Source organism: Callorhinus ursinus, unplaced genomic scaffold (assembly GCF_003265705.2).
Source record: "Callorhinus ursinus isolate GAN/ISIS: 27379988/994484 unplaced genomic scaffold, GSC_fseal_2.0 scaffold3, whole genome shotgun sequence".
NCBI classification, from domain to species: Eukaryota; Metazoa; Chordata; class Mammalia; order Carnivora; family Otariidae; genus Callorhinus; species Callorhinus ursinus.
In genome coordinates, this window is record NW_027397065.1 from 26,176,818 (window position 1) to 26,188,619 (window position 11,802).

The window sequence follows — 11,802 nt, forward strand, 5'->3', positions numbered from 1 at the left end:
TTCTTATTTCTGCAATCCCACTCCCTGAGCCCAGTGCCATCCTCTTCATTTATCTAATAGCTGTGTGACCATGAGAGAGTTATTTAAGCTCTTGTGTCCTGATTTACTCATCTGTATTAAAAAACCCCACAAATAACAGTATTGGTTGTGGGCACTAAATGCTAAGGCACAGTACTTGGCACATAAATAAGCATTTAGTAACAGTTGGCTCTTGTGTGGGCCTGTTTTATCTCCTGTAAAATGAAGTTCTAAGACTAATCTTCTTCCCAGCTCTGAAGCTCTCAAGAGTTGGTGACAGAAAGGAGTTGGGGTTATTGTTACTGTTTCACAGCTAGGATCAGCACATGTTTTCTGTGAAGATCTGGGTGGTGATATTTTAGGCTTTGCATGTCATACAGTCTTCATCATGACTAGTCAGCACGGACATTGTAGTGTGAAAGCAGCCAGAGAGAACACTTAAAAGAATGGGCATGGCAGTGTTCCAACAAAACATTATTTACGAAACAAAGCATAGCCTAGATTTGGCCCATGGGAAGTCGTGTGCTGACCTCTGTTCTGTGGGATAAAAATATGTGGAGAAGTGGAGTGTAATTTGGGATGGAAAAAGGACACGGGAAATCGTGTACTGCAGACTTGTATAAGCTTCGGCACATTTGTTTAGCTCAAAAACTTTTTTTGTATTGAGTATATGAAAGAAAGCAGATGTTCTACAACAAAGGTAGTTAATAGAAATATAATAAACAGCTCTCACAAGCTTAAATATTTATAAATATTGAACAGGCATAAATATGTAAAATAAGTGAAATGGAAAACAGTGAGTGGCCCAGAAATTCACATTTGCTACAATTTGAAAGAAGGTAAGAAGATGGCAATCGTGCAGAAAGCATGAGAAGCCCAGGTCGTAGCACAGAGCCAGGGTTGATTTGGACTCCGTAATTAGGGAGACAGTTATGCATTAAACTGGCTCCCGCACTGGCAGGGTGATTGCTCAACCTTCAAATCACATTCGATCTGATCTGGTTATCTGAATATTACCATGACTGGATTGTGGGCTATTTTCTTTATTCGGTTGGTCTGTGACTAACGACTCAGCATCAGACTTCCGTGGTATCGGGGTGCTCTGACAAAGTGGACGAGACTTGGTGATAGGCATGTAGTACCTGGGAACACAGCCTGAAATTATGTGGAGGAGAGAAAAAGAAGAAGAATGCGATGAATAAAAGACGACACGAAAGGAGCAAATGAAGAAATGCGGCTGGAGCAACATAGAATTAGAGTCTGTGTGCCCCCCACCCTCCTGGGGCATTCGCTTTGGGAGAATATAAGGAGATCACATACAGGGTCAGCAACTACCGCTCCCCGCCCCCAACAGCTCTCCTGGGCACCTCTATAGGACTCTCTGTGTCACAGCGGCCTTTCTCCTTCCTACCACATCAACCCCTGATAGTTCTCTTAACTAGCGTTTACTCATTTAAAAAAGGGCGAACAGAATGATAGCATTTGAGCAAAAATATTACTGTTGGTATTTTTCCATCCTCTCCTTAAAGCATCCTAATACTTGGCTTGCATCAAGGATTTCGCACAACAGAAGACTTGATGTCAGCGGCCTTTCTTGTCTTTTGTGAAAGCTTAAACCCTCTGAAGAAATTATACCAGGTGTTCCAGGGAGGAAAAAGAGAAAAATGGTGACGTTCAAAGTGGGGTGAGATTTCCTGAGATGGTGAAGGAAGGTGAAGGTCAGAGAGTCCCCGCAAGGTTAGGGATCACACACTGCTCCCTGACAGAAGCCTGAGGGACGGATGAGAGCCCCAGGACAGCTATAGAGGGCATCTAGGAGAGCTGGTTCTAGATTCAGGGGCCCCAGCCTCACCCGAGCTTCCAGCACCCTGAGGATGGCTCCTGGGGCTAGTCGCCCCTTTTGGACCATGACAACAGGCGTCCTAGCAGCAGCCCGCAAGGACCATGGCCTGAGACCAGAAGGGCCACCCTGTTAATGGACAATACATACGGCTCCTTGCACAGGCCTTGAAGGTGGGGAGTCCCAGTAATGACTGGAATTACATTTCCCTATGGCCTTGAGGGAGGGGCACCCAGGGCAGATTTAAACTGATTTGAAGGTAGGAAGAAACATAATGATTCTTGCAAAATAGCCTCCGTGGGCTGATATTCATGTACCAACGAATGTTTGGGGATAGGGGACGGGAAGGAAGAGGGGCTCTCACATTCTACTCGGCGCAGTCTCTGGCTGAGAACCGGCAAGCTCCCTGGGGAGCAGATTAGGTGTGTGGAGGCAGGGTGCCTGCAGCGACTGAGAAAGAGCAGAGGGCTGCCTTATAAACCCTTCAGCGGGTAAATGAGTGCCCAGAAAAACAGAGAGAGTGGGTGGAGTAACATAATTGAAAACAGCTGATCTGCAAAGTAAGCCTAATTTTTTCTGAACTAAGAATGAGTAAAATGTCTTTTCAAGAACTCGGTATAAAAATGGAACCAGGAGATAAAGAAAACCCACTATATTTGGTTGTTCACACACACACACGCACGCACAGCTAATATAGTCGCCTTGGATGCATTAAGAACATCTTCTCCTCCTGTACTTTCCATAACTTGTCTGGTTATTTGACAACCCAGTATTTGGAAACTGGGGAACATAAAGCTTCCTGACCCACAGATAGACTTTAAGAGCCTTTGGGTCCCAATCTCATTGGGAAACATAACCACTCAAGGGGCTCAGGGTGCACTGCTAGCTGCAAAGGCTGTGCTTTTTTGAGAAAAGCACAAGAGAGTAGAGAGAAGAATGGTGACACCACCCCATCAGGCCAGGGTACCTGGGTCAGCCCTGACCTTCTGGTGCCCCGAGCTAACCAAACCTCACATCCACTTCCTCCCCCAGCTCTTGTTTCAGTGAGATCAAACGGATCCAGGTAATGGGTCACTTGCTTAATCAGTAAATTTAGTGTAACCTTCTTCATTGTTATTATAAAATATTCCAGTCATATTCTGAGTAGTAAATAATTCCCTCAGGGCAATAATTCAAACCAGATTCTCTGGACCCAGAACTCACCGACTCACCTCCTTTGTCATGCTGCTTCCGTGAGCCCAGCGATGATTGCTTTCACCTGCATTCCACACATGTGGCACCAGCTGTGGGCACCCATCAGTGGCACTAAGCCACTGAAGTCTGTTAGTAACCACACAAGGTCAATAGTTGATTTTGAAATGTCACATAAAGGAGAGCAGAAATCACCTAAAGGAGAAGGAGTCCTTTTAGAAACAAACAATTCAGAGGGTCTAATATTTAGCACCTGGGAAATATGATTTTACTTTTTTGTTATGTCAATAGACCCATTATTAAGGCCCAGTTCTGGCTGGAGGGAGTCCAGTAAGCTGGACAGACTTTGGAAAAGAAGGACACAGACAAAACCACTCATTTATTTTTATAAGATTCCATTAATTGATAATGACAGAAAACATCCATAAAGGTGAGAAGACAATAAAACATATCTTTTCTATTTGAAGAATTACACATCCCCAGTACACAGGAATTAGCAACTATCTGGTAAGTATGTTATTGAATTTCCCCTTTCTTTATACACACATCCTGTTTTTTCCCCTACAGAAACTGATCACCACAGATGTGGTCTTGAAATCCCTGTGGTTTCCGAAATCCTGTTCAAAAGGAGCAATGTATTTTCCTATTCCTGCAGTTTGAGCCATGCAACAGCAGAGGAACTAAGTCAAATTATTCAGTTTCTTTTTAAAAAAAATTAGCATACTGGTAGATTAGCAGGATGCCATTGACATGGTCTATCTTTGTTCATTGGCTTAATCATCAATCAATAAGCACTTAGTGACCATCCACTATGTCCCAAGCACTGGGAAAACTGACGTCAAACGTGGGTCCCTGCCCACACAGAGCTGAATTTAGTAGGGTAGGTGGACAGATCAACACAGATTCAGGATAATATTTTGAAATATTATGAAAAGTCTTTTTCTTTCTCAAAAAAATCTTATTTTACCGTGTGGTTCTTTCACCCTTTAACCAGACCAAGAGACTAAGGCTGATTGCCCCAAAGAAGAAAAGACACAAAAGAATCGAGCCAGAACAGAGTCCAGTTTCTGGCTGAGAATATAAAAAGAAAGCCTTTTTTGAAAAGCTTTCATTTCTAAGAGCCTGGTGATTGGGGAGGGTGTGAAGAAGTTGGGGATTTGCTTTTATCTGTCTATTTTTTATTTATTTATGAATTCTAAAACCTTGGCTCTGACTCAGTAGAGCAAAGCCTGAAAGACTAGCCAGTTTCTACCAGGGACTGGGGCAGAATGCATGATGATACAGGCAGCAGCTTCCCAGGCTTGGAGGGGACTAAGACCTTTTCCAAGTTGGGGGAGGAGTTTTGAGATGAGGAGAAAGATGAGCTAGAGTGTTGACATGCAAATGTGGGCTTTGCCCAAACTGTGGAGTGGGAATGGAGGGTGTGGGAGGGTGCCACCTAGAAGCATTAGGGTCCAAGAATAGAAGGTGCCCTGTTCCATTTGGAGTAGCCCTGTTGGCCTTGTTTTGGCCATTGCCCATGGTCAACTACTTGTTAGATATTTCTAATATCATTCTTACTCTGGAGAGTTTTGGTGGGTTTTATTAAAGAGTGTCTGGGTGTCCCATGATATGGCCTGTACATCTGAAAGAACTTCACTGAGGATGAAGAGCAGAAACTGAAGGAGAAAGTTCCAGAGACATGGAGAGCAGCTTAGAGGCAGTTGCCCGGGCCTAAGGGGGGGAACAGCACAGTTCAGTAAGTGGCAATAGTTCACTGCTTTACACCAGTCTAACCTTTATACCCGTTTGCTTCTGAAGAGTGCTCCCAGGATTCCAGCACAGTGGGCTGGACGGTGGTGCCATCAACCAGTAGACTACCGAGTGGTAGGAGTGGCCGAGGAGGCAGATAATGTTCAGTCTTCATCCAGGCATGTTACCAGGTCTTAAGAAATCCTTGAGAAATTGGAGAACTGCAAACTGGTTGATACTATGGGAAGAGGATCAGAAGTTACTGGAACACATGAGCCCACTGTGTATGTTAATGAATCATGATGTCTCTCAAGGGAGGTCCTCTGTTGTTTTATTGCAGGGCTCCGCCCTTGGCATATTTTTTTCAAGAACTTGGATGTGGACGCAGAGGATGTACTCATCAAATTGGTATAAGATGCAAGTTCTGAAGAAATAGCTATTACAGTACATGACAGAATAAAAAATTCAGGAGGCTGGAGCACGTGTCTGGAAATAACAGGATGACACTTAACAGAATAAATATAAAGTCCTGCATTTAGGTTTAACGCAGAATGAACAGCACAATTAAAGGATGTGAAGACCTGGCTTGGCAGCAGTTTCTCTGAACAATTACCTAAGGGTTTTAGTTGGCTTCAAGTTCTTGTGAAGCAACAGTGTGATGTGGCCGCTTAAAGACCACCCTCTATCTAGATGTGATGAAGTAGAGCTGCAAAGACCTCCTTCCTAGCAAGGTAGAAGCCTCAGTTTTCCCAGGCTAAAATAAATTTTTGAGAAGAAAAAGAAATAGTTTAAAGAAGCCACAGATTAAAAACCACAGCTTTTGGTGACCTACTCCAGACATGCCAGACAGGGAACAGCTCCTCACTTGGTGACTTTATGTCTCCGACGGCATCGTTACTTCACCCAGAGACATCAAGGTGCTCCTTTATTTGTACTGTACTTACTCCTACATTTCTCAGGGTCCTTTCAGGCAGGTCAGGTCCATGTGACTGAGTTCTGGCAGGTAGGAATGCAAACAGAAGTCATATGGCACCTCTGATTCTTAACCATTGGTGTGCCTTTTCTATCCGTCTGTCTCATCCCTTGAAGGATAAAGTTGGAGTCTTGTGTTGAGATGTTGGCAGTACAACCTGGGCGGAGCCTGGACCTCGGGGTCACTGAATGGCAGAGAACTGTGCTGACCCACATGACTTTACATGAGTAAGAAATAAACTCTTGTGGTTATCGAGCCCCTGAGATTTAGAGGTATTTCTGTTGCTGCCACTGCCATAACCTAACCCTATTAGTATTTATCCACCTAACCCTAATAGTATTTCTGCTTCAGCATCCCTGGTGTCTGCTATGGTATGTCAGTGGTCTGGCCATTCTCCTCTTCTTCAGGGAAACTCAGCCTATGGCTCCAGGTCAGAGTCCTCTGATGGATTAATGCTGTAGTCACACACAGAAGGGCAGGGTAATACGAATTTTTGGTAACATATTGGAAGAAACCACTGTTTGATTTAGATAATCTATATTTCAAGGAAATTACCAGTTTATACCAAATATAAAAGGATTCACTCGTAAAATCCAATACATTTCCTGGGTTGTCTCATAGAATATTCTTATATGCGATGGGGGTTTTGACTAGATGGCAGTCAAGGTCCCCTTCAGTTCTAAGAAGTAAAGCAGAAATCATAAGTACTGGAGGAAATTTTAGAGGCCATCAAATGCCAGACTCTATGGATGAGGAAACTAAGCCCAAAAGAGGTTGTCATATTTGTCCCCAGTCTCAGGTCTCCTGGATTCTATTTTCAGTGCTTTTTCCAGTAAATGGCTTTAAAAATAGAGTATTTTAAAACAAACAAACCAACCAACAATAGTGAAAAATCCTCCAGGTTTTTTTTACCTTGGAGGTGAGCTAATTCCTTTCTCTTGGACCCATTCAATCTTTATGACTCCGTGAAACAGGGAGGGAAGTGTTCCATCAGGAGCAAAGAGTGTCACAGACAGGAAGCAGGGGAAATTTGTGCAAGCATAATGCCTGCCTGCCTCTCACAACTCTCTATGCTTTTCTTGGCCCCAAACCCCTGACCCGTTTTTCTTCAAGCCGTCCTCCTAGCCACACATATACACACACATTGCAAAATCTGCCTGGAAGAGATTCCTTATCTTTTTCTCATTCCAGTTTAAACTTAGTCCATTACAGTGATATTTTTTAGTTCACTTCAGTTATAAAAATTCTGGTTTATAATTCAACCCCCCAGAATACCCTTATCTCAAGGATCTTTCCCTATTCTTTACCACCTAGTTTTAACCCTTTGCTACAGAGCTAGGGAAGAAAGGGAACTTGCTAGCTGATTCAAGTGATGACTCCTCAGTAGAACCAGGGCAGCCAGCAGCTCACATCAACACCTGCCAAGCTCTATATCCATGATCACCACTGACCAGCTCCATCATGGACCATCCTGGGCCCAGCTGGTTCTTTGTCGAGGATCCCACTCATCACTGCCATTTTCTCCCTCTCACCTTCTGACCTATTTGTTACTTCAGTTGGAAATCTCACAGAGTGACAAGCAGATCCCTGTGTCCCCTTCTTCTGCAATCCATCCAGGTTTATGGAAAACCTAAGAATGTCTTGATTCACCCTTCACTTGATTCCATGGGAAACCAGGGGGGTGATCCTTGCCCTTTCATCATTCACTACCCTTCTCTGCACCTCGCCCAAGACCCTTTCCCGTGCTCCAGGAACACCACCTGCCACCATCCAGAAGCAGGGAGATGTTAGTCTTTGCTTTATGCATCTGCCCACATTTCACTAGGGAAGTCTTGGAAGAGCTCTGCCTTTGGGAAAGCAGATGTGAGTTGAGTTGGGAGGTGAGATAGAGAGGGATACTTACTGCTTCAATAATAACAAAATCTGCATACCACCTATTAAGGGACAACTACATTTCAAATACTCTATATAACTCCCTCATTAATCCCTCACAAGGACTCCAGTGAGGTGGGAATTCTACAGAAGGTGACTCTTGTTGTTTTATGGACGTTGAGGTGGGAGTGTGGTGAAGGCTGCTTCATGGGTTTTGCTGAAATGCCTGGTCTTCACATCCCTGGTGGAGGGTGTCAAGCTCCTTTTGTTTTCATGTTAGAGCTGTCTCCAGAATTACCCATTCCTGCCAGCCAGGAATCTTGAAGGAGCAAGAAAGGATTTTGTTCTGTACAGCGCACTCTTATGCTATAGTGACCTTGGTGCTTGCTGATAGGAGGGTATGTGAATGCGTGTATCTCTTTACATGTTTTCATTGTGTTTTTTAGCGATAAATGTAATAGATAATATAGCAACAAACTCAAACAACACAGAAATACAACAGATAAAAACCAATTTTCTGTTAGCTAATTGCCTCACCCTCCCTTACATTTAACTATTTTTATTAGTTTGGAGTGTTGTGTATGTGTTCTATGTGTATGCTTTTTTTTTTTTTAAGATTTTATTTATTTGCTTGACAGAGAGCGAGAGCAGGAGCCCAATGTGGGACTCGATCCCAGGACCCCGGGATCGTGACCTGAGCCGAAGGCAGACGCTTACCAACTGAGCCCCCCAGGTGCCCTGTATGTGCTCTTTCAAGTGTATGTACAAACATAGATACGTAGATATTTGCTTTCATTTTTATAGAAATGGGATCATACAATATACATCTATATATATATGTACACATGTACCATATTTATGTATTTTTCTGAGTCTTATTTTCATTTCACGTTACTATGTCAGGACATTTAGATCTACCACATGATTTTTATGGTTCCATAATATTCCCTGGTATGAATGTTCTATGATTTGTCTATTTTCCTGTTGATGGTATTTGGGTTGTCTATAATTTGTTGCTGTTCCAGTAATATCACAATGTGTATGTACACACACACACACACACACACACACATATCTTTCCCTCTAGACTCAGAACTTTTCTGAAATAGAATCTTGTAAGTGGGACTGCTTGGTTGGAAAATGTGTTTATTTTAAATTTGCTAAATTCTGCCAAATTGTCTTTCAAAAATGTCATACCAATTAACACACCCATTAACAGAATATAAAGGGGTTTTTATCTTCTTATCCTCTTATAAACACTATAGGTCATCAAAATATTTTTAAATTTTGCCAACTTAACAAAAAACCTCTTTTGTTTCCATTTAAATTACTATAACTGTTAGTTTGAACATATTTCAAATGCTATTGACCATTTGTAATTTTCTGCTCTAAAATGCTCTTATTGTTTGCCCATCACCCTCCATTTGGTCTTTTATATTGTTTTGTAGGAGCACTTTAGTAATGATGGACGTTAACTTTCTGTTTTTTATATGTGTTGCAAATATTTTCCCACAGTCCTCATTTGACTTTTAAATTTGTTCATGTGAGCTGATTTTGCCTAGTAGAGGTTTTGACTTCTTAATCATTGCAATCTGTCAGCCTTTTCCTTTATGGTTTCTGGGCCTCTTGTTAGCCTTAGATGGTTCTCCCCACTCCAGGTTTTTGAAAATACAGAGTGTGTGCTTACTTAGAGCATGAGATGATTAAATTCAAAGAGGCAACAGTAACATAATTGATGGGATGCCAAGGAAAATCGCCCTGAGCCCTGTGAGGAATTCGCCTGGCCCACATTTCCCCTCCACTGTACTTTTCCAGCCCATGGTTATTTGTTATGCCTCCAGACAGCCCTGACTTTCCACTAAGTTTGCCTCCTTCCCCTCTCATTCCTGTGCAGAGAGCTGCTGGTTTTCTGTTTTTTGCTTTTGTTTTCCCAGTCTGTTCATGGCAATAAGCGGCGGGGAGGTGGGGGGTCCATTTACCTGTAGGTCTCCCATCCTGAGGCTGCGTGCAACATTACTGGTTATATTTTCATCTTCCTGTCCCTCTCCCCCAACTTGATACTCCCCCCACCACCACCACCACTTCCTGGAGTGAGCAAGCAAGGCAGACAAAAGCAGCCATTTGACACATCTGCCCTGGGTTGGCTCAATTCCAATGGGAAAGTTTGATGTTGCAATCTTTTAAAAGTCACTCACATTTCCCTGATTTACAATCATACAGGCTTCCTTGACTTCCTTCTAATTCAATAAGGACAAAGAAAGCAAGCTGAGTTTGCTGCTGCTTGGGTCCTGGGGGAACCAGCCCCAGGCAAGGAGATGACATAAGAGTCATTGTCTTGGGCCCCTTTCCTTCCTGCAAGGCTGCCCTTTTTCTCTTGGCTCTCTGGGCACAATCAGCTGTAAAGTTTCTTTCCCTAGTGGGCTCAACCACAAGGCAATGAAAAGCATTATTTTAGGATTTTTGCCCCACCATAGTCTTTGTCAGCATCCTGACATCAGTTCTGTACGTTCCTTAAACATACAGAGTAAAAGCAGTGTGCCTGCTATGCAGATGCGACTTCATGACACTACCCAACAATCCACCATAACCATAATTCCTTTCCGTTGAAAGCCTCCTGTGTAGACATCTTGGACCCCACCCCCGCTTGCCAAGTTCTCCAGGTAGTTGTGAGGGCAGGAGGAATGCAGGAGATGGAGGGTTAAGCCCAAGGGCTAGGATTTGAGGTTTCAGTGAGCAAGCTTTAGAAGCATCCCACAGGTACCTCTGGATTCCCCATTGCATGGTCAGGCCTTCCTCCTAACTTCTGCCCTGGAGGAACACTACTTCTCATTGGCCTCTGCTGGTGAATGCTACAGAACAAGAGATTGTGGGCACTTCTAGCATCTCCTTTTTTCTTAGGTTGTCCATATTTTCTGATTTTTTTTCTCCTGTAATCCTAAGCATTGCTTTTAATCATAAAACAAGGTTTTAGTCTAAAATTTTAAAAGTGTTATCCTAAGGGAAGCTCTCAAAAATCCCAGGAAGAGTTTAAAGGAAGCTACATGGATATTTCAATGAATGAATAAGTTTCCAGTACTTGGGAAGTACTGGCTAAATGTCAGCTGTTATCATTACCATTATTATGATTGCTATTACCGCCCAGAAAGAACCCATCTGCAGGTAGAGTTAGCCCTGAGGGAGGGGTACACAGTTGCTTCTACAATCCTTTTCTCATCTGCTCAGATTAGCCACATTTATGTTCCCAGAGTCTGCTGAAATTAGCCACGCTTACGTTTAGGAACCGTCTGAGAGGTTTTCAACTAGTGAGATTCCCAGCAGCAGGAAGGATGCTGCTGTCTTGATGTTTCTCCCTGTGACCTGGATGGTGGTCAGATAATTCAAGGGAAAAAAGAACTTTTATCAACATAAAACACTGAAGAGAGACTAGACAGATTGAGAGAGCAGAAGACTGGAGGGGCTGACTTCCTACCTGATCCTGAAGCAGAGAAAGGTCTTTGGTCTAGTAACTACTGAAGGGCGCGCTTATCATATGTGCGTAGGCTTTTCTGAGATAGTTCTGATTTTAGATACTTTGTCCCTTCAGCAAATACAGGCAAGGGTTCTGATACTTAAATTAGAAAGCACGACCACCATATGTCTCCTTAAGCACGGAAAAATTTCTAAATGATGCATGACTCTCTCTGTTCGGCATGCACTGTAAATCTCGCATGCCCCAAGCCATTGTGAAGTCTCCCTTCACCAGCAGGAGCCGAGGGGCAGCAGCTCAGTGGTGCACAAGTTGTTGAGAACGCGTTTTGACCAGAGGGTGCCGTGGCCTCCGTGGCTTCGTGCCTCGCGCTCACACACAGGGCTTCCGCTGTTGGGGTGCCAGGAACCCCGCTGGGGAGCCAACTTTTCAGGGCTAATGAAAATGGTTTAGATGTGACGTCTGAACGGGCTGTGTGGCACAAAGCCTTCCCTCTATGGAATCCTGGCACGGTTGTGCGGAGAAACGTGAGTGGGCGGGGCTGACGGGGACGTGAGAAGGCACGCGGCCATCCTCAGCCGGGCGGGCCAATAGAGACGAGTTAGAGAGCACGACTCCTTTTTTTGTCTTAGCTCTATCAATTTAATCTTTCTTTTTCTTTCTTCTTTCTTTCTTTCTTTCTTTCTTTCTTTCTTTCTTTCTTTCTTTCTT